The sequence below is a fragment of the Anastrepha ludens genome, chromosome 6 (assembly GCF_028408465.1).
Source record: "Anastrepha ludens isolate Willacy chromosome 6, idAnaLude1.1, whole genome shotgun sequence".
NCBI classification, from domain to species: Eukaryota; Metazoa; Arthropoda; class Insecta; order Diptera; family Tephritidae; genus Anastrepha; species Anastrepha ludens.
Window position 1 is genome coordinate 7,487,457 of NC_071502.1, and position 23,064 is coordinate 7,510,520.

Genomic DNA, 23,064 nt, shown 5'->3' on the forward strand with positions numbered 1-23,064 from the left:
TTATATCATCACCAAGCACTGCCTAATGGGAACACATGGAACTTCCCTCCAACGATTTCTGCGGCATCACTGCCTAAACTTTTACTTCTTCGTATATGTAGCAGACTTTCAATCCACAACCGTCCACAATATTTCATTGTTTATTAGAGAGACGAAGTGATTTTAACACATTGGGTCTTCGTGGGAGAACATAAGCGCAAACTGGTGGTATCACAGTGGCCACCAGGTCAAGATGGGCTTCCCTACTCCCTAATGGAGAGTGGCAACCACCCTAATCTAACCTATCCCGAGTTAAGCAACCTGCTGGTGATCTTACGAGAACGTTTAGGCGTTGCTACTGGCCTGTCTACTTTCACTTTTTCCTTCATAATAATACTCCTTTTTTCATGCTCTGTCTTTACCGTCATCAAAGCTGGAGTTTAAGTGTTAACACCCCATATAAAAAGATCATCTCTTGTGCTGAGCAGTGCGCTAAAATAATTTTATAGACAATTTCTACCGCTCTATATATCCAACTTGACCCTCTGTGCAGCTAAGCTCAACACTCTTTACTCACTCCGCTCGCTCGCCTTGTTGGCGCTGATCGGTAGCTTTTAAGCGACCACTAACTAGATAGCTGGTCTGGCGGCAACGGCAACGGCAACGCTGAATTGGTTGCATGCAGCGCATACGCGTTTAAGACTCGGAACGGTGAAGTACGCATGCGCGACGCTCGCAAGAAACCCCGTGTACCTATAAAATTGGCGATTGTGTGGATAACAAATGTGTATAACTAGAAATAGTTGGTGCATTAAAATTAAATAACAAAATAAAATAAATGGTAAATCGAGAAATACAAATTTTAATTAATAAATAAAAATATAAAAGAGTTGAGTGCAAAAAGAAACAAAGCAACGATTAATGCGAACGTACGACGGACGAAAGAACAAAACGGGTTGGACATTGGCAAAACGGATGGGCGGTGTTGGTGGACAGTGGCGACGGTGTGTGTAGATACTTAAAAAAAACAGTGACCGCGTTGGCGACTATCGGTGCACCGGATGCAAATATGTACATAAAAAGTGACCGTAGATACCAATAACTAAATGCATACACACATACATACATAAATGTTGCCTTGGTCGCCCCAACAGAACGGTCTTTCAGCTGTGTGCTAATGGGCTGTGTTATCGAAGTTGAATTTGTTATTGTTGTTTTGTATTTACCATTATATATGTCTGTAACGCTGCATTTATGTACTGCATACATATACGCATACACACGCACATACATACCTGCGTACAATTTCATGTTTGCATTGAAGTGTAAAAGTTTGTCGCGCGTCTAATGGCAGAGGAAATCGACGTAAATTGGCTGGAAACAAAATCCGTCCAAAGCTATACCGAGAATTGCTCATGGTGTATGCAGGAAATGCAACCAGGGTCTGGCTGGTATCGTCGGAAATGACCATCAAGCGTACAAACTCGTCAACGAAGACACAGTCACGCACACACACATACACACCCGCGTCAGAGCAGGTAATGCAAAGCAGAAAAGGTGGAAGTCTGCAGAAAAAAGTGCGACATTGTCTTTGCTCCACTGCAACGAATGACTTTGAGTGCATTTTGTCCATTTTTTTTATTATGCCCTTTAGTGGACATTTTGACAGATACGTATTAGTGTTGCAAAAGTATGCGGCATGCGACTTCTTTGCTTTGCTTACATTTGGAATTTATCTCGAGGAGAAAGCGATGCAATTATTTGGAAATATAAATATTTCTTGTTCTAAGAGCCGTTTTCTCAACTGCACTCTAGCACAAGGGGAGCTCGCAAGCCACGTGCGGCTGTTGGAAGGACTTTTTGAGGTTCTCGATAAATTTAACCGAGTTCGCTTTTCATTGTACTTTTCTTTATATGTTTTTAATAAATGTAATTTCGTAAAATTTTTTTAATGCATTTTTGCATTCCTTTTAAATACGTATTTAATATTTAATTGAGGCTCGCGAAAAATTTCAAATTTTGAAATGTGGCTTGGACTATCAAAGAGCTTGACCACCCCTGCTCTAGCACTATAGCTCACCTTATCATGCCGATAATACATAGAAATATTGGTTGGTGAGACCTTTAATATTTGTTGGTATTTGTAGATGGGTTTAAAGTAAAGTGAAGTTATGTAAGGGCCGCTTACGCGATTTTGGCCGGGTTTAACAAAGCGCGCCAGTCGTTTCTTTCTCGTGCTAACCGGCGCCAGTTGGACACACCAAGTGAAGTCCTTCTCCTCCTGATCTTTCCAACGCAGAGGAGGCCTTCCTGTTCCTCAGCTACCACCAGCTGGTGCCGCATCGAAACTTTCAGAGCATATCCATTCGGACGGCATGACCCAGCCAACGTAGCCGCTGGATCTTTATTCGGTGCGCTATGTCTATGTCGTCGTAAAACTCATACAGCAAAGGACCAAAAATCGTCCGCAGAATCTCGCCTCATCGGATATTGTCATTGTCCACGCTTCTGCGCCATACGTTAGGACGTTCATAATGAGAGCCTTGTACAGTGTTAGTTTTGTTCGACGAGAGAGGAGTAGTAATTGCCTACTTAGTCCAAAGTAGCACTTGTTACCAAGAGAGATTCTACGTTGGACTTCTCACCGACATTACCTGTCTTGAAAAAAATGAACGCAATGGTGGATCTAACCATCGCTCGGCTAGTTCTACCATTTCCAAACTGAATAAAGAGGCAAAGCGAATGGGTCTGGTGGTGAACGAGGACAAAACGAAGTACCTCTTGTCATCAAACAAACAGAAAAAAAAAACTGGCGCGCTTTGTTAAACTCGGCCAAAATCGCGTAAGCGGTTATCGCGCCAATTAAGAAGAAGAGAAGGTTTGATTAGTTATATCTGGCTAATCTAAATAGATCTCACATAGACCACAAGGGTCCATATTGTTACCAGTGTTGTTGGAGTCGTGTTAAACATAGTTCGTGATACGCGTCTTGGCGAGTTTTACTACACATTTTAAACTTTTGTGAGCAATATCCTTCAGAGATGAAAAGTATACCTATCCCAGGCAGTTGTAACGAGTTCTGCTTAGTGCAGGGTAGTAACAGAGGAGGTGTTCTAACGTACTCCTTTCTTTTGCGCATAAGTTACACGTGTCGTTCTGGACTAATCCTCATTTAGCTGCGTGATATGGAGTGAGACAATGCCCCGCCAGTACTCTTACTAATATTTTACATTCACTCATTGGTAGTGACAGGATAGAGTTGGTTATTTTTCTTATTCATAACAATATTTTGGCAATCCTATGGGGGGTCGAGCCTGCCCATACAGATTGTGCTTTCAGAGTTAGTTCCTCGTCTAGTTCCCTTTTCAAAACTCAGAGTGAGAGATATACGAGTATGTTCAACGTCATGTCCTGTATGTCAACAATCTGTCATGTCCGATTGACTGTCGCAAATCCTTCTGTCATTAAGCAGAAGGGAGTGCAGACAGCTGGATGGACTGATGACGGGTCACTTTCTGTGGGCGAAGCACATGGAAAAGGTAGGCATCTCAGACAGTGCACACTGCCCAGCTTGTGAAGAGGAGGATGAGACGGCGGACCACTTCCTGTGCATCTGCCCCGCCTTCGCTCGAATCAGGTTTGAGGTCTTTGGCACTGATGCGTTAAGAAGCGGCCACCTTGACTCCTTAGCCCCACAAGATCTACTCAGATTTCTTCAGACGTCGATTAGGAAACCTGAAAGACTTTTGAAGTTCAAACTGCGTACAAAAGACAGTCGCTTCTACTCTTTCCGTCTTTTTGAATCTGAATCTGTAAAAAAATTGTGTGCGTGGTGATCGGTGTAAACTCTTCTTCCAGGCATCTTGTTCTATTACAAAACCAGGCCGTTTGCCAAATTTTACTTATAGAATGACTTAGAGTGACCTTTCGTTTATGTCGTTGCTTCATTCACAACCTTTCACCACCCGTCTCTATCTAAGGCTACTTTCTGCCACCGCCGCACGTTCAGCTTTTCAAGCTCCTCTTCAACGTCTGCGTGCCATCTCTTTCTGGGGCGTCCCCTTCTTCGGCCTCCAAAAGTGCGCGATTCAACTGCCTTTCGAGTTGGTTTCTCCTTGGGTATCTTAAACACGTGTTTGAGCCATCTTATCCCCTGAGATTTTATAAATCTTATCACATTTCGTTTTTTGCTAAAAACTCAAGCTCATGATTATTGTATATCTAATTCTATAGATACCGTCTTACAGTCTTACAGGTTCATATACTTTGCGCAATATTTTTCTGTGAAATACCATTAGCTGATTAATGTCAGCAGTTTTCAGCGTCCATAGTTTGCAACCATAGGTAAGCACGGGTTGTATGAAGGTTTTGTAGGTATATCCTTAACTTTTGGTCGGGAGATAATAATTAATAATTAGAAAAGTAAGACTTATTTCCTGCTAAAACTTTATCATTTATTCTCAATGATATATCCTTATTGGCTGATATTTTGAGACCCAGATAGGTAAATTCTTTCACATTCTCGAATGTATAGTCTCCGATCAGCAGGTCATCATGTCTTAAACCGAATCTGGATCGGACATAAACCTTGTTCTTTCTGTATTAATTCTTAGCCTGGTAGTTTGCACTATTTTTTGTACTTTTTTAAACGCATTCTGTAATTCACTTCTGCCTTTCGACATAATAAGTCTATCATCTGCTTATGCACAAAGCAGGAACTGTTTGTTGTAAATGGGACTATTTGGATTCAGTTCGGTAATTGCTGCGTGCAGGACCAGGTTGAATAACAATGCTTATGAAGCTCTTCCCTATTTAACTCCCGATATAATGGGAAGTGATTCAAAACACTCTGCTTGCACAATGACCTTCGTCGTGATATTTGTAAGCGTCATAATAGAAAGCTCAATGAGCTTTACCGGGATGCCTATAGACTGCAGCAAAAATTTAGTATGCATTCTGTCTATGCTGTCAAAAGCTTGTTTAAAGTGCGCTAATAAGCAGTATACGTCAATGTCATATTCGTATAGCTTCTCGAAAGTTTGTGTTGCTATGTCCAGTATGTTACTGTGATCAAAGATCCTTTTTGAGAATTGTCCAGTCATCCTCAGTCTTAGTGCAGATCTTTTGGCTAAGTTTCTTACTACTAATTTGATTGGAGACAGTTAAGTGCTGATTCAATTTCTCCAATTCCTCGGTAGTGACCACTTGGGAATCTTGTACCTTCTTGTAAATAGTGCAAAGTCCGTCCATCTGGATTTATGATTTGTGAGTATTTCACTCATCGTTTGAGGACACCTACCTGAGATGATAACAGCCAAGTCGTCAGCATATACCGTCAGTTTTGGTCCGCCATCCCCACGTTTGATAAGAATCTGACTCATCCCTGTGGAGTCCCTCTGTTTGTCTCTTTTGAAATTGTACTGGACCCCCATTCGGCCATTAAATGCAATAATCTCTTGTTACGAACTTGTCTGGCTTTGTACTTGTTGTTATAGGTGTAGTTGTTTTGGTAGTAACTTGAAACGTTTTTTTATTATTAATTGAATATGAACAACCTCCACTGTAAATAGTTTTTAATGTAACTGTTTTTAATAGCGTGTTAATGATCTACAAGATTTATGTTAGCACTGTGAAGAGCTTAGTTGTGTGTACATTTATATATGTACGTGTGCAGGTATGTGTAAACATGTAAACAAATTTTTGAGACATTATTTGATTTCAATTTCATTCATTCGAATTTATGTTTATACCGCCAATACAAAAAACTTGTTCGTGATAACTGCACTTACTTTTTATCAATTAAACGAAGTAAAGGGTATTTCGGTAACATGTAAACATTTTAGTGCTTTCAGGTTTCACTATTTTTATTAAAAATATGGCTCCTAATATTTAGTTATATGTGGAAAACGGTATTATTCAAAGGTCCATTCTGCAGGTGAAATCCACCAAACCGTCAGTGTATGAATACCTAATTGTTAAGAACGTCAGGATAATGTTGTTGAAGATTGTTCAGCAATACTTTGCACTCCAGCAGCAATATTCTTAACTGAATGTCCAGTTTTTGGCCTGCCTGCCATTTTTCTACCCTCGACACAACCAGTTTATTCAAATTTGTTCAACAATCTTTGAATTGTCGACTAATTAGGATGATTACTTCCACCAAAAGAATCACAAATTTTGCGATATGTTGTCTTTCAAGATCGACCATTTCCATAATAAGTTTTAATAATTTTAGCGCGTTGTTCTATCGTGTAAAATTGAAAAGGGGTTTCCAATAAGAGGTACTTGTGTGGCACGTAGCGCCGTCTTGTTGAAAATAAACCTTGTCCCGATCAATACCATCCAATTTCGGCCATAAGAAATCATTAATCATCTCTCGATAGCGCAATCCATTCACCATAACTGTTGCTCCACCCTCATTTTCGAAAAAGTAAAGCTCCGGCTCCGCCGGACCATAAACCGCACCAAACAGTCACACGTTGAGGATAGAGAGGCTTTTCAACAATAACTCTTGGATTTTCTGAGCCCCAGATCCGACAGTTTTGCTTGTTGGCGAAGCTACCGAGGTGGAAATGGGCCTCAATATGATTTTTCGATGGAATTCCGGATCATTTCCATGCATTTCAACGACCCCATCAGCAAAGACCCGACATTGTTGATGATCGGCCGGCTTGAGTTCTTGTGTTAACTGGATTTTATAAGCCTTAAACCCAAATCTTTATGCAAAACACGAACGGTGTAATGACCTTTGTGAAATGCCTAATTCCAAAGAACGACGAGGAATGGACAAACCTGGGTTTTATTCAACACTTCAACATGGCTACAACAGCAACATTTTCTGTATTGCGGTCCGACAATTTATGACCCAAAAATGTTCGAGTTTTACGAACCGTCTCTGCCAAATTTTCACCATTATAGTGAATTTTAATAATTTCAATGCGTTGTTTAAGCCTGTATCGTTCCATTTTTATTAATGGCGTAGTTTCTAGTTGTCAAATATCAAAAAATTACAGCTTCAAAAGTGACATCTACCGAAATAACGGACTATTCAAAATAATTTCTTGGAAAACCCTTTACATCCGTTTGGTTGACAAATGTCAAAGGTAACATAAAAACAGGAATTATTCACTACTGACATCTAGGCAGATCTTTTGAAAGACCCTTAAGTTAGTATAAAGCTTGAGTATCTACTACAATTTCTTTCAATTTTTTCAAAAGAAATCCATTATTTTTGGGTACAATTTTTGCACCAATGGTTTAAAGTGGTTTTATGGTCTTTAGGCGACCGGGCGATGCTATGATTAACTTCGATTATTTCTGTGATTTATCGACATTATTGACATTTTCTTTAACATCAAAAATGCCTGAACGGCATGTAATTAGCTGTCTCGGCACCATAAGCACCATTCACATCTTCAGCTTGCATTTTCGCCTTTATCAAAGAAAAACTTAAAATGTAACAAATTTTCTTTTTTTCGACTTCCATTGCTAACACCCTACAACTGGCAACTGAATGGAAGAAACCAAAAACAGCAACAGAATTTGTTTAGTGTGAAATGTCGCCTTGACAACGGGCATAAACGTGAAATTGTTTGATCGAAGCTTTACGAGGCATCGATCACTACAGCTATCTACCGAAAAAAAGGATTTATTTTTCCACAAATTAATACTCATGTGGCCTCGATAGTCTAGCGTAAATGCACTAGCCTGCCATCCCAGAGGTTGTGGGCTCGAATGCCACGTAAAGCCCGGTCCTCACACATATCCAAATTTACTTGCTTTCCGTGTTTCTAAAAATAAAAAAAATAAAAAATCATTCCTCAACCCCAAAAACTTAGCCTTTCAATCCTTACTCCCGCACAATAGTCAGCACACCATTTGCATTACGACTGCTAAAACAGGCAAAATCAGTGGCATTGCATCAGTGGCGCCAGCAAGAGGAAGCGAGCAATCGCGGTAATAGCGCAGACACCCCAAATTTAGCGAAGTTCACAACCATCTGTGCGATCCTGCTGGCAGAAAAATGTGAAACACAGATGGCGCTCTAAGTAGTAAAGAAGGCGTTGTTCCTAAGCAACGACAGGTGGGTATTCCCACTATTTAGAACTGGTAGCGGCAGGCTAATGACCTACCCAAAATAGATTAATGAAACCAACACAAGACTGACTCTTGTCGAGACCCTATGCTCCCGAGAGGAGTGAACAATGAAAAAAAAATGCTCTTACTTTAAAGGTGAAAAAATATTCCAACTTAGACTGGATTAGAAATTGATTTATTAGGTTAGAATTCACTTGGTAGGAATAAATGCCGATTTTAGTGGCCAACAAAAGTTTCCTCAATCGTATACTTGCATTTCATTAATGGTTCACGGATGGTTCATGTGACGCATAAAATTGGTCTCACGAGCAAATCTGCGCCTAACTTGTCTAGATACTCCAAGAAATGTTTTTCCTAACATCTAAAACGCACTTTTCGAAGTGTGAGGCATTCGCACAGGAAGTTCTAAATGCACTCCCACCTCTTCTTTATCTCTACTGCTACTACAGTAATCGCTAACCAAGGTTCCGATCCAGCCAGTCATGAAACCAATAGTCCAGTGCGAATAATGTAAATTCGTTATTGAGAGGCTCAATAAGTCGCGGGATCTTTATTCTTCAAGTGAAGGTCGTGGTGCGATCATAAGCTGGTGTCTAATTTAAGTCTTCTAGCTACCCTAACCTTCTCCGCAATCTGTGAAAATAGGAAATCCAGGGAATTTTGTATATCTTAACGCCTTCATTCAACTCCTGTCTGAGATCTTTTCTTCGCACAAGCGTCAGATTGAATTCAATACAGATGAAAACCAGTCTCAAATTCAAGTTGCCATAGAGGTTAGATAATTTGCCAATGGTCCAATTTTTTTCAGCACCCAATGCTTATCCACAGACTCTTTAAATGAGTGATATATTGAATTTCAGCTGGCAACCGCTGCACGTCTCTGTAATTCTCGAATAGTTGTTCGATTCTAAGCGGCATATGTTGCCTGAAATCAGTACCGGTTTCCAAATAAATCTGGAACAATTTGAATTTTATCACTTGCACGGCTGATAAGTCTGTTCTTATTTGCATACATGCGCAAATTCTATGCACACATGCTTATACATATCTACTTGGTACGCAGAAACTTTCGGCCCCTCAAAGTGAAATCTTCGCTTGCATGTGGACAGTTTTATTACCGTTAAATGCGATTTGTTCCCGCTCGCTGCAAATTTGCAAGTATCTCCATTTTCTTTCTTCGCTAATCTGTGCCATTTGCAAAACTTTACATTTTTCCATTAATTTCATTGTTTCCCGAAAAGGAATAACAGAAAATGTTCTTGCATATTTCGCTCATTGCAGTTTACGTTCACTCATTTGTTTATGTGTAAATTTATGCAAAATTTCTAAAAGCCATTAAATTTTTTATTTTCTCTCAATAAACTGGCAGGTGTTTTATTTGCTCGTATGTGCATGCTTGGACGTGTGTATGTATGTATAAATGTTTGTACGCTTGTATGAATTTGTATATGCGGGTGCCTATAAACAGGGTTATGGCGCACGAGTAATATTTTTGACGCTATTGTGACAAAACAAAAGAGGCCGAAAAACGTCATCAAACTTAATATTCCAACGATGAATGCTTTTGCTGAGTTGCGTATTTCTCACCGGCACACTTATACGAGTAGAATCACATCAAAGTCGGACTTTGTAAGAAAATAAAGTAAACAATCACAAGCTCAAGTTTTATGTTGCGACGTTTTTCATATTCTATCGTTTTTATAGGGTAATAATCAATTATTGGTTGATAAACAGTATGAAAAGTCGAAGCTTTCAATGCTTCCCTTGTAGTAGTAGTAGCAGTAGAAATAGTAGTAGTAGCATCCGCGAAGTATGCAAGCCGAAACAAATAACCGCAGGTGCGGCTCGAGGATCAATACTCGGACCTTAACATTCGAATATAAGCTACGATGAAATCCTTCGAATGAAGCCTGAAGATGTGCATCTACAGTCTGTGACAGAAAAAAGGAACCGCGATTATTCATGACGCATAAAGATATATATTTAAATTGTTTTTTACATGAAATTATGTACAAAACTACGAATCGCAATTACTCAATAAACCATGTAGTCTCCATTGTTGTCGAGTATAGCCTGACATCTTCTTCATGCTTTGAACCAGCTTTTCTGTGTAGCTCGTCGACAAACTTGACGCACGAGTTGCTTTAAGCCATGAACTGGCCTCCCGGGAAGATGCGTTTTCATAGTTCCCCACAAAATTTCTAAAGGGTTGGCGTCTGGGGCCTGGAAAGGCCAGTCCAATACTGTGACGCCATTTTCTTGTTTTGTTGCTTCTCAATGTGTTGTTCTGAGAGCAGTGGCTTTGATGATGTGGGACTTTAGGACATGTTTGCCTCCTTCAGTCGTCGTTCGATGGTGTTGATACTCGCATCTATTCCCTTTTAAACAAGAACTGATCGTGCCTGGAGTAGTCACAAAGAAGGGACCTGCTTAAAAAGTTGGACGATCGCTTTATCCAGCTTTTTTGTCGCCCTGCTTAAAGCCGCATTCGGAAAAGTCATCAACATTTTTGCACACTTTATACCGCCAATTCCACATCACAATAAACTTTTTTGATTTTTCAAACACTTTTGCAGCCGCGGCGTAAGATAATTTCGACCTTTTCGAATGCGTGCATAAAAATACCGTCTCAAAACGCTTCGCGTACTTCTCACTCATTTTTGTTTTGTTGCATTTACGGGAAAGTTTCGAACGACACTAACCAGAGTTAGCACTGGCGTCGTAGCCCTTGAGTGGGACTATTATGCAACAAAAAGCAGAACGAAATATATCTAGAAGTTACAAGAAAAAAAATGGTTATTTTCTTCTGACACAAACTGTAGTAGGATACGCAGACAACAATGCAGTTGTAATAATCGCTCGAGACACTGACGAAGCTAAAAGGAAGGGTGATGATCCGAGTACAGACATGGCTATAAGACCACAGATTAAAACTAACCACAGAGCAAACAAAGCTAATCCTTCTAACCAACAGGCGTGTCCCATTAGAAGCTGATATGGGAGTACTCGGTGCCACTTTATCGATACCTCAGAGCGCAACAAGACTCAAGATTAACTTACTGGACGACCATAAATCATGCTGCCACAAGAGCTCCCAAAGAAAGCGGCATGTTAAGCGAAAACTATTAATGGACACGACGAACTCGATTCTCTTATACGAATGCGAAATATGGCAGATTCGCTAAGGGTTCAATGCCGGCAAAAAACTTTACACACCAGTTCTCTCAAAGTGGCTTCTTCATATACCTATTCTTTTTATTCTATTTTATTTTTTTTTTTGGCAGTGAGGTAGGGCTAAAAATGCATTTCGCACCATATAGTTATAAGTAGTAACTAAGTTTGTGGCGTCTACACTAAAAACATCCCTCCTATTCTCTTGAATTTTTTTCTTCAACCCCCAGAATGCTTCCGCATTGCTTCGAGATAGAGGCACAATACGCTGTCCTAAGATGGGCATATTCGCTTACCCATACAGCACCCAGGGTCGCGGCTACTCTTCAATATAAGTTTCGATTTCACGCCCCAACGTGATAATATCCTCAACGAAATTTGCGACGGAGTACCATTTTTCTTCGCCTATCAGCATTTCCTCGATTATTTCTTCTGGTGTACATACACCAGTAGTTCATTACATAGCTGTTTCCTCTGTGTTCCACATCTCGCATTTGAAGAAGGTGTATTCAGTATCTCCATAAATGCAATTTGGTAGGTTCACCTTTCCCATTCGCCACAAATACTTGCGGAAGGATCCGTATCTGGACAAAAACTGTATGAGGTAATAATTAACCTCACCGTGCTTTCGTTCCACTAACTTTTTTTAGATCGGGTATTAGTCTCGCTTTCCATCTACCGCACCGTTCAGAGTTCCATCTTACCTGCCAAAGTGTGTGCGTTTCATGTCGGAATGTCGGAGAAACATGGTCCGGGAGTTCCTGAGACGAATGGATTGATGCGTGACCACCATTCTGCACAGGTTCGAATCTACGTGCATGAAGCACTAAACGATGGAAAAAGGTTTTTTTCCAATATCGGTTGCAACTCGGCAGCCAATGGCAAGCCGCCGAGCGTATTTCTGCCATAAAAAAGCTCCTCATAAAAATCATCTGCCCTTCGGAGTTGGCTTAATACTGTAGGTCCCTCCATATGTGGAACAACATCAAGACGCACGCTACAAAAAGGGGGGAGCTCAGTCAAACACCCAAAAAGGGGTGTAATTACATCGAACCAAATTTTAGTAATTTATAGCTCGAGAATTGAAGATATGAAATCTTGAACCAGATTTTTTAGAATATTTTTGGTTATGCAATTATAAAGCGCATTGAATTTTAGAAATGAAAAATGGAAGTGAAGCTTCAAGCGACTACAAAATAAAATTAATTTTTTCGCTTTTTTTTTGTTGGTTGTTGGTGGTGATAGGCTTTTTCTTCCATATAGAAAATGTGTAGCATGTAGATAGGTGAAATGGTTGAAGTACCTCTCTGGCACTCCCCAAGTAGCACCAAAGCGCAGTTTTGACATCGTTATGAGACCGCGAACAGGCAGATATCTAAAGCCCAGTCAGAGCTATATATGTAATGGAGAAGATTGTTAGGATTTAGGGTGGAGGCTCTGTCCCAGGCTGTCGAACAAATGAGCTCCTAGTGGCCATGTGTACCGATCGTACAATGACCGATAAACTATGAGCTATGGGTTTCGAAATTGAATGGCGGTGAGTCCTGCATTTATTGTACTGGGGTCAAAGGGTTTAGCATACAGAAAAAGGGAGCTCCATCTCTTCTGCGCTGTCCTAAGTTGTGCACTTCCCTTTTAACCACAGTCATGGTACTGATGACCGGCTAGGAGATCTCTGGGACCAATTCAGTCGACCCCTCCCTGACAAGCTCATCAGTAATTTCATTTTCCTATATTTTCCAGATCAGGGAAATGTTCCTCGCACATCCCAGAGAATTTATTTTCTCCTTAGAGGAGTTTACTAGTTTCGTTCTGCACCATGGCGTCGTCAAAGCCTTAATCCCGGCTTGACTAACGGGAAAAATGTTAATATCATCCTCGCTCCCACGATCGCTAAGCATTTTGCATTGCTGTAGGATTGCAAAGACTTCAGTCTAGCAGTTTTAACGGGGGAAAAAAAGGATTTGGCGATTTTATAATGAACGGTGTAAGTTTGGCCTCCAAACATTTGCGTATTCCAAAATACTGAATGAATAAAAATGTATAGATTTTAAAAATAAAAAAAAATAGCACAAAAAGAAAAAAATTAGAGGTACCAAATGCCGCTTAAGACTTTCGCTTAGTGGTGCAATTTACCTTAAAATAATATAATAACACATCATATTTTATAACATCGTTTTTATTTACATGTAAATACATATTTATAAGTTCGAGTATAATTACAGCTAAAAAGTGAAATCTCATCCATTTTGTATACTCATTCATACCCACGTTATTGATCAGGCGCAAGATGTGACTTTATTTAACGACTGACTGACTGCACATCCACACATGAAGTGCAAAATTTTAAAACGAAAATATTTACTTGTTGTGTGATGCACATAAGTACCTATATGTCTATGTATGGCTGTATTATACAATACATTAGGGCGGGTTTGGTGCATATATGAAAAAAAGTTGCATACATTTAATATCATAGAAACTCCTTAATTTGAGCTGGATCTATTTGAAATCAGCTCTAAAAGCAAAATCAAAATGATTAATTATGCATAATTTTGTTGTGGAAATTTTAGCAAAACCATTAATTAGCCATTTGTAAACCTTATTTCTTTTAAACTAGAGAATTTTTTTTTTTAAATAGACTCTATAGTGACTCTTTCTTCCTCTTCTTGTCCTACTTACAGTCGCTTGATTCGGCCAAGATCACAAACTTTCGCCAATTGCCGTTCTTCTTTGTAAAAGTTTTTTATAGCCACTGCAGACAGGTCCCTGTGAATTGGTACTTCCGTTGTATTCACGAACACTTTTCGAACCACGGATGCTGTATTGAATAATCTTTGCATAGGACCATACCGTTCATAATTATGGCATTGGCACGCGTTTTGCATGCCATATCCACGTCATTGTAAAGCTCATACAGTTCATCTCTCCATCTTGTTCGATTCCAATCACCCATGCAGACAGAAACCACAAATCTTGTTCCACATATTTTCCTCGCTTCTCCTCGTAGTCAAAAAAGATTTTTAGAGGTGTGCTACGTAGCAAACCGTTATTTGGCTCTCAGCGAATTCGACAGAATCAGCTGATGAGCTGGCGTCATTTGAGTCACGAAGTTGTTTGTATACGAAAAAACTGAGATTGTGTTAGTGATATATGAAAAAAATCAACCAATGACAACATTTCATTGCCATCTGAGCAACGACTGATTGGAGGAGTGTTTGAATTTACGGTGAAGTTATCATGCAGAAATCGGCTGCAGAATCTCCCAAGTGACATGGCAGCCAAAGTTTCCCTCACATTTTTTTTACCACAACTAAATAGCAAAACTAGCAGTCTATCATCCTTGGCTTCTTCTAGTATCTTGCCATCCTTGTTTGACATTCTTGACGTTTGTGAGTCCATACATACAAGTACATAGAAGAACGGGCAAAATGAGAAATTTTCCGAGTCTAATTTGCATGTGTAACTGAATTTTACATGCTGATCTGGAAATAGTCCCTCTTGACAAGAGATATCTTTCGCTTTATTTTAAGGCTAACATATAATATTTGTAGCGCTTATGTAGGATTCTCTTAGAGTTCTTGATTGTTGCTAAGAGTTTAACTACTCGTTCAATTCCTTCTCTAATTGGACAGAACACCAGGGTTGCCAAACCCCGAAATATAAAAGGCACCCCTCGTACAAATTTTTATTCGGCTGATGAATCTTTTCTGTAGCTGCTCATTTTTGGCGCTCGACGCTTAACAAACTCTTGTTTTTCTTGAGCCAGCGCCAAAATAAAAATGATCCGCCATGCGAACTGCGTTAGATGTGTGGTCAAACGAGAATCGTTTATTCTATTATTAATCAGCCTTATCGTGAATTCCACGGGGACAAATCGTTCGTGCAAATTTCAATACAAAGCAGAAGGAAAATTTGCTCCTGTAAGTTATAGGAATATTTGTTCACATGGAATTCACGATAAGGCTGAATAATAATAGAATAAACGATTCTCGACTTACCAGCCAACCAACGCAAAAGGAAGAGGAGGAGGCTCATTCCGCGGTATTTCACGCAATCAAAGAGATCAGTCTTCCTATGGATTGGGCAGAGTACACTTAAATTCCTAATCATTACATATCAAGTGCTACTATATCGCACTTAACTGATGGTGCATGCATCTTACAAGCTGATCGCCTCCGATTTCGAACAGCTTTGACTATCGGCTCCTAAGAACTGGTTGTTTAAGCCGATTTATTGCTCTTTTACTTTTTGCTGTTGCAGTATAAACATTCCCCTTACATGTACGGAGAATGCTGCAGGGGTGACAGTCCCGTCGTCCAGATATAAGTCGGAGTCATTCTGGTAACGTAGAACCCACTGTCGTGAAAACGCATCTTTTCTTGGTCGAGTGTTTAGACGCGGACTTCATCTCTAAATATTGGCTTGAATGTTTTATAGTCACAATCGTTACTATTATTGGCAAGCAACAGCCCTGCATAATGGAGGTTTACTCTGAACTTCTATACTAAACTTTCAACCCTTTCTCTTCTCTGCAGGAACTGGCCATGGTACTGATATAATTTTTTACTACCTTATTTTTTGAGAACAATTTTCAGGCAGCATTCCTGTCAGCCAACGTATGCATCAAACTCTTCTCGTTCACGTTTTTTCCTCTCTTTTCTTCTGCACAATATAAAAGGGCGTGCGTCGTTTTAACATGCATCTGCTTCTTCTTGTTCTGTTACTGTGCTTTCGTTTTTAATTAAAAAACTGCTAACTACCACAAATCCCATTTGTTATAACATATGCAAAGGCATATGGGCTTATTCTAAATCAATCCAGCTTGGGACTAATGCCCGACAAAACCGAAATTTCTAGGTTCATCTTAAAATTAACTCATATTAAATTTTCTGTTCTAGCAATTGTAACTCTTGTTATATCTGCCATAACGCACATACAGGCACGACTAGACATGCATACTTTAATATTTACAAACTTGTCTATTTTCTCATTTATTTCGTTTCAAACTATTGTTGCACAATAACTTATTACAGCCGTGTAACTAAAGGAATACACTGACTCATACAAATTTAGGGGACAATTGGATGAGAAAATAAATTTTCTACGGTTGTTTCTTGTTTTGTTGAAAAAATTGCTTGAAAACTGTATTACGCTCATATGACATAGTGTTTCCTTTCTCACGCGCAATGAATCAAAGTCATTTACAGCTTAAGTTAGTAAGACAGCTTAAAATTGACAATGATATACATTTTTTGCTACATAATTTAATATTTCTGCTAAAAATATACTTCACGTGGTTCGAAACTTCAAACACATATTGAATAAAATATTTCATAACACTGCGTTAAATAACTATGGCACAGGCACTTATTGGCAAGTTTTGACAATTTATTTGTTTCCCATTTTAATGCTAACAAAAACCATAAAAATACAAGTTTCTAAATTCATTCAACATTGACACAGTTTGCAAGATCGCCCCTCTTATGGATTGGGCAGAGCACACTTAAATTCCAATCGGCAGGCATGCTTTCTTCCGACCATAATTTGCATAGGAGCTGATGCATGCACCTTACTAACCCCTCACCACCATATTTGAATAGCTCAGCCAGCAGTCCGTCAGCTTCCGCTGCTTTCTGTACTTTAGCCGCGTTATTGCTATTTTCACCTCGTCATGGTCGGGTAACGGACGGACAGTATTGTCCGCAATGATTGAAGTATCGGGATCTTCACATTCTCTGCGACATGAGCAGTTGACGCTATTTAACAATTTCGAAAAGTGTGCCCTCCATAATTTAGGTCACCAGATCGCCATCTTTGTTCTTAGAGGAAAACGCCCCGGCCCTATTGGTCAGCATGTCAAGTTGCTCGCTTTCGGCCTCTTGTGTTTTTTTAATTCTGGTAATACGTCTCTCCGCTCGCTATAAAATTGCAAACCCTAACATTTTCTAAAATTAAATTTGTCGAATATTTTTAAATTTGTACAAAGTTTAGAAATCGGTTTTTGTAGGAGAATCAGAAACTCGAAAAATTCTCATTAAAAAATATGAAATTTTTTTTTCAAAATTTTTTTCAAACATTTTTTTTCAACATTTTTTTTTGTCCAAATTTCTCTTTTTTTTTTAATTTTATAATTTTTTTAATTTGCACAAAGCTTGAAATTTGGATTTTTATAGTTTTTGTAGGCGAATAAATTATATTTGCATACAATAAAAACTTAATAAAATAAAACTTTTCTTTCGTTGTGTCAAAAATTGTCCTTAAGTCTCTGTACCTTAGTTTTTTAACGCAGTACTCAGTTTGGTACCACCAAGCTATTACTCTTGCCACATTTTGCAATGAAAGCTAAAATTTCTTCGCGCCTGTAGTAGTCATCAATTCCATGATTCCGCCTGAAAGTGCGTCGAAGTCCATGGCAATGGCATATGTAATTATATTATTAACCACAATTTCCACTCATCTCCTAAATCATCTTCCATGCCGCATGCCATTTGCCGCTCATACATATCATATACACTCGCACGGGTGCACTTATGGATAATACATAAACACACACATACATACTTACACACACTTATGAAGACCATATGGCTGGCCATCATCCATCGCATCCGTATGCAATATACCTTAATTATGGCTTAATCCATGCGTCGTGCGGATATGTGCCCCTACATACACAAATACATACATACATACGTACATTCAAATATGGGTACATATACTCGTAGACGTGGTTTTTTATTATCATTCCATACATGAGCACCAGCTCAATATTCAATACTTCATTTGTCATGAGCCAGTCAACTTTTCAACAATTGCAGAAAAATGCCGCTTTACAAGTGGTCGATCGGGGTCGGTTGGTTGGTTGGCTGGCTGGTGGCCGGTGGCTGGTGGCATTCAACATGAGTCATGCATCAAATTCAAGTAGCACATAAATTGCTTTCATAGTTCACAATTTTCTTGTACACTTTTTGAACGACGGCAATGAGCTCAGCTTTAATAAGAAACAAAATTACATTAATTAACTCGGAGCAAGAAAGGCGATCAATCGACGCTGTTGGCGATTTTTTTTTTTTGTGTTTTTTTTTTTGTATATGATATGGCTTTAGAGTAGCTGCGCACATTTTGCCAGTTGAAAAATTAATGCCAGCGGTGGCCTGTAAGTTCCAGCTTCGTAAGTGGAAAGGTTAAAGTTAGTCAGTTATTTCTCAGAATTGGAAAAAAAAAATTGTATGCGTGAAACTGAACTTTTTGCATCCAAATATATGTATACTGTGACTTATTACTTGAGCTCGTCTATTAAGTTTCAAAACAGTATTAAAATTAGAAATTTTATTTCTTAATTGAAATGGTTGCTAGAGAGTGTAATTTTGCCTCATTTTTTGCCGGATATTGACAGCAAACCAGATATCCTGGGGACAAACTGAAACTCAACCAAACAACAAAACAACTACATCAGCAAATCCATTATCATATTGGCATTACAGTCCGGGGTGGACCATTGCCTCCTCTACAATAGACAGTCATTATACTCGACAGCCCGCTCGACTTTCGCTCATTCTTAGGACGTGTCCATACCACCGTAATCTATGCGACTTTATAAACCGCATTACATTTCGTTCCGCGATTAAAACACTTAGCTCCTGGTTATACCGTATAAGGTATGTATCTCCTTCTAATCGTAAAGGGCCGAGTATTTTGTTCTAAGAATTTTTCTTTCAAATCGCATCAGTAAATTCCCGTCATTAACTTTAAGGGCACTTGATTCACAGCCGGCGTCTTATTATTAGTTTTCTACACCTGGAGCTTTTGTTCCTTTGATATCAAGGAAGGCTTCATAAGTGTGATATGAGAGTATTCTCTGCTAATTTGCTGAATACGGTCTTGTATTGATAAGGACGAATCCTTATTTATGCTGAGTACTACGCTTAAGTATTTAAGCTCTTGCATGAGCTCAACAATATAACTTTCAGTAAAATCAGTAAATTCAGACATTCAAAAATTACGATTTCAATCGATTTCTTAGTGGCCTAACATCTACTAAATCTACTGACTCCAAAACCAAATGAGCAAAAAACAAATTCATTTGCAGAAAATCTTCGTAAAACTTTCTCAGCCAATGAAGGGCCTGAAGAGATAGTCACTGCATCAAATTGAATTGAGAATGATATCAGCATTGAGCCTCTTAATAGTGAAGAAGTATTGAGCGAAATTTTCAAAATGAAAGTCAAAAAATTACCTGGTTTTGAACGCACAACTGCGAAAATACTTCAGAGATTGCCCAATAGTTGTGTTACTTATTTGTCTCAATTAATTAATTTATGTTTTTTTTTCTGTTAAAATATGTTCCTGTGGACTGGAAGCTCTCTCATCCGAGGCTTTGTACATCTGTTCATTGGGGAGGGTTTTCGGGGGTTCGGAAGCTCCCTAGAGGATACTTGGGTTAATCTCGCAAGTTGTGAGCTGCTTGAACCATATATAATATATAATGGAAGAATCGTCCTGGTCCCAAGTGAATGCCGAACTTGTGAGGACTTCTACATATGGGAAGTCCTCCATCCTCCTGGGTCATGTCGTCCGAATGGATACAAACGCTCCGGCTCTGAAAGTATTCGATTCGGTACCAGTTGGTGGTAGCATAGAAAGAGGAAGGCCTTCTCTGCGTTGGAAAGATCAGGTGGAGAAGGGCTTGGCTTCACTTGGTGTGTTCAACTGGCGCAGGTTAGCTCGAGAAAGAAACGACTGGCGCGCTTTGTTAAACTCGCGCCAATTAAGTGTACTGGAAGACGCCAGAAGTAATTATGAGTCTGAAAGCCGGAAAATCGCCAAATGATGTGTCTTCATACCGACCTATAGCTCTGCTATCAATGCTGTGCAAACTCTTTGAACAACTGCTGTTAACTCCAATGTTGCCGATTATAGAAATCAAGGATCCAACTTTTGAAATTGACTTTCGGAAAGATCACTCGACGCAAAGATCGACCAAGTTCAAGTTGTTGAAACCATAGAGTCTGCAATGGAGGAAAACAAAGTCTGCATAGCGATGCTCTTTGACGCCCCGCAGCCGTTTGACAAAGTTTGACATACGACTTTACTCCACAAGTTAAAATTGCTTTTGCCTAGGAAATATTGCGAAATCCTTTCTTCGGAGGATCGATACTTTCGTGCCGCACTCGGCAACACTTACGCTTTATTGCACAAAGTAATAGCAGGGGTGAATCAAGAAAGGTCCTCTCCTACATCTTTTGCATACGTCTGACCTGACCATGCAGTCCATGAACATGTTGGTGGTCATAACCAACGCTTCGCAACCATAAGTTGCTATTGGTATTTTTAGGGTATTATAGATTTTCAGCTTACACCACCGACAGAACAGTTTGTTTTTGAGCAGTTTAAGATGTCAAAAGTAACTTCTGTTGGCAGCTTGGATTCTATCGCTTACGCAGATATGCGCTAAAGTTTATGCCCAGGTATTTGAAGGATTTCACTTTTTGAAAAGTATGTGACTAACTTCCAGGTTGCTGAAGCGGGTGGTGTTATTTGATCTTACAGGGTATTTTATCTTATCGACGCTAACTTTGAGCCCCACTGAATTTGCTTTATTAATGAGTTTTAACGCAATTTTTTCGCAAATCTCCAGGCGCACTAAGCTACGAATATTCGGCTCATGCGTAAAGTCAGTATTGTTGTACGGAAGCAAAACATGGCTGGTCTCTAACACCATCACACAGAGGCTACAATCCTTTATCAACAAATGCCTCCACATCATCTGCAGAATATTCTGGCCAAACACCGTCAGTAATGACGTACTGGGGAGATTAACGAACGAATCCTTAGGCAAATCAAACGCAGAAAGTGGAGATGGATAGGTCACACATTGAGAAAACCACCAAATAGCATCACGAGAATGTCACTGGACTGGAACCCGCAAGGGAGCAGAGGTCGCGGCGACCAAAAAACACTTAAAGAAGGTCGATGCTGCGCGACAGCTCATGAGACGGTGCAAAAACAACAGCACAGAACTGTGTACGATGGAAGAGTCTTGTCGAGGCCCTATGCTCCCGAGAGGAGTGAACAAGGAAAACAAAAAAAATGAGTTTTAACGCGCAGTCAGCAAGTGCTCGTAGATTTCGTAAGCATAGCCACATATCTGAAAGCTCTTTGTGAAGAATGTTGCACCAGGGTCGATTTCGCAGATGACAATGATTTAAACCAAATTACAATAAAAATAATAGTATAAGTGGATACCGTTCCTACCAAGTTTCATTGGTTCACCTTCGAAGTTTATTTCTGTCCATGTTGTTGAAAGCTTTTTTAAAGTCTACAAATAGTCAATGGATGTCAAGCACATGTTCCTAGAACTTTTCAAAGATTTGGTACATTACGAAAAACTGATCTGTTGTTGCTCTATTTGCTCGAAATCCACATTGATCATCATCAACATAGCATCACAGTTCGGGGTAAACTATTGCTTCCGTTACCATTCGACTCCACGTCACTCGGTCATCAGCTTTTCGTATGATATCAAATATGCCCATAGCTCCCAAGACGCCTTCAATGCCAACTCTCCATTGTTTTCCCGACCAGCCACTTCTTCCGTCGCCCTGTGGATTTGTTTCGAAGATCCACATTGATACTCACCCAGAATGTCCGCTGCCACAGGATCAATTCTCTCGACGAGTATATTAGTGAAAATGTTTTATGCAGAGCTTAAAAGAGCTATACCTCTGAAGTTGTTGCAGTCGCGTTTGTCTTCTTTCTTATGAATCAGAATAACCACACCTCGTAAATTCCAAAGTCGTTCACTTTTCACGACTCCGAGCCTTTACTGCCCAGCATCACATGCACATAATACATTAATATTGGTACGAGCATCCGTCTTAGAAGTGATCGGTCGGTCATCATGCAAACAAAATCACGCTATTTCTTCAAGCGAAACCCTTGTTCCATTCCCATTGATTTATATTGCGACGGTTTGTCCCATAGAAAAATATAAATTCCATTCCGTGCAGTAGTAATTCATAAATTGAAGTATTAAACGCACCACGCCTACTTGTTTGTGTGGACGACTATATACATACATATACATGCATAGCTTGATATTGTTAAATAATTGCTTGCTAATTAATTGCTGGGAGCAATAGCGCCGGTCTTCCACTTGCACCATTTTCCACATGAAATGCAGTTTCACTGTCGTTTGAGCTTCATACAAATAATGATTACTAAATAACAGAAACAAACAAATGATCTAATGAACGTAATTTTTTGTTTGTTTTGTTTTTGTTTTTGTTATTTTTTGTTTTGTTTTTTGTATCATTCATGATTCATAGTACTGGCTCATATACCTAATATGTTTGTATGTACATGCCAACATTCAGAGGTTTTAATTTTAAGATAATTTGAATTCCAGATTTTCAGCACAATTTGTCTTGTCCCACTTTGTAGGAATACCCTGCAGAGAAATGCCAAACTACTCAGCAAACATTCTAGTTCATGAGCTGGTATTTGATGGAAGCAGTCACATTCGAAAGTGACTTGAATTTCACCAGTTGCGAAATGACAAATCAGAAGTGTATGCACAACAAATACCACCTTGAGCAAGAAATTCCCAGAATATATTTAGAAATTTCTAAATAAAAGTTTATTCGTCAAAACTGATATAATGACCTTCAAAGTACTACCCATCAACTGTAACTCATTTAGACCAGCGTTTGATTCGGCTGCCGGTAAATTTATGGTACGCTATTTTCGATATAGCCATCAGAGCATTCTTTGATTTGTCCATTACTTCCTTCCGGCTGTTGAAACGCGACACGT

General features: G+C 39.4%; 1 protein-coding gene across 3 annotated transcripts in view; it reads left to right on the forward strand.

Moving 5' to 3' along the window:
- The first annotated feature begins 622 nt into the window (after positions 1 to 622).
- The window catches only part of LOC128866874 (uncharacterized), a 44,800-nt gene continuing 22,358 nt past the window's right edge, over positions 623 to 23,064 (forward strand). For all 3 annotated transcript variants that reach the window (XM_054107906.1, XM_054107909.1, XM_054107910.1), the window contains exon 1: positions 623 to 820. The gene's annotated coding sequence lies outside the window, so the exon portion shown is untranslated. The remainder of the gene's footprint in view (positions 821 to 23,064) is intronic.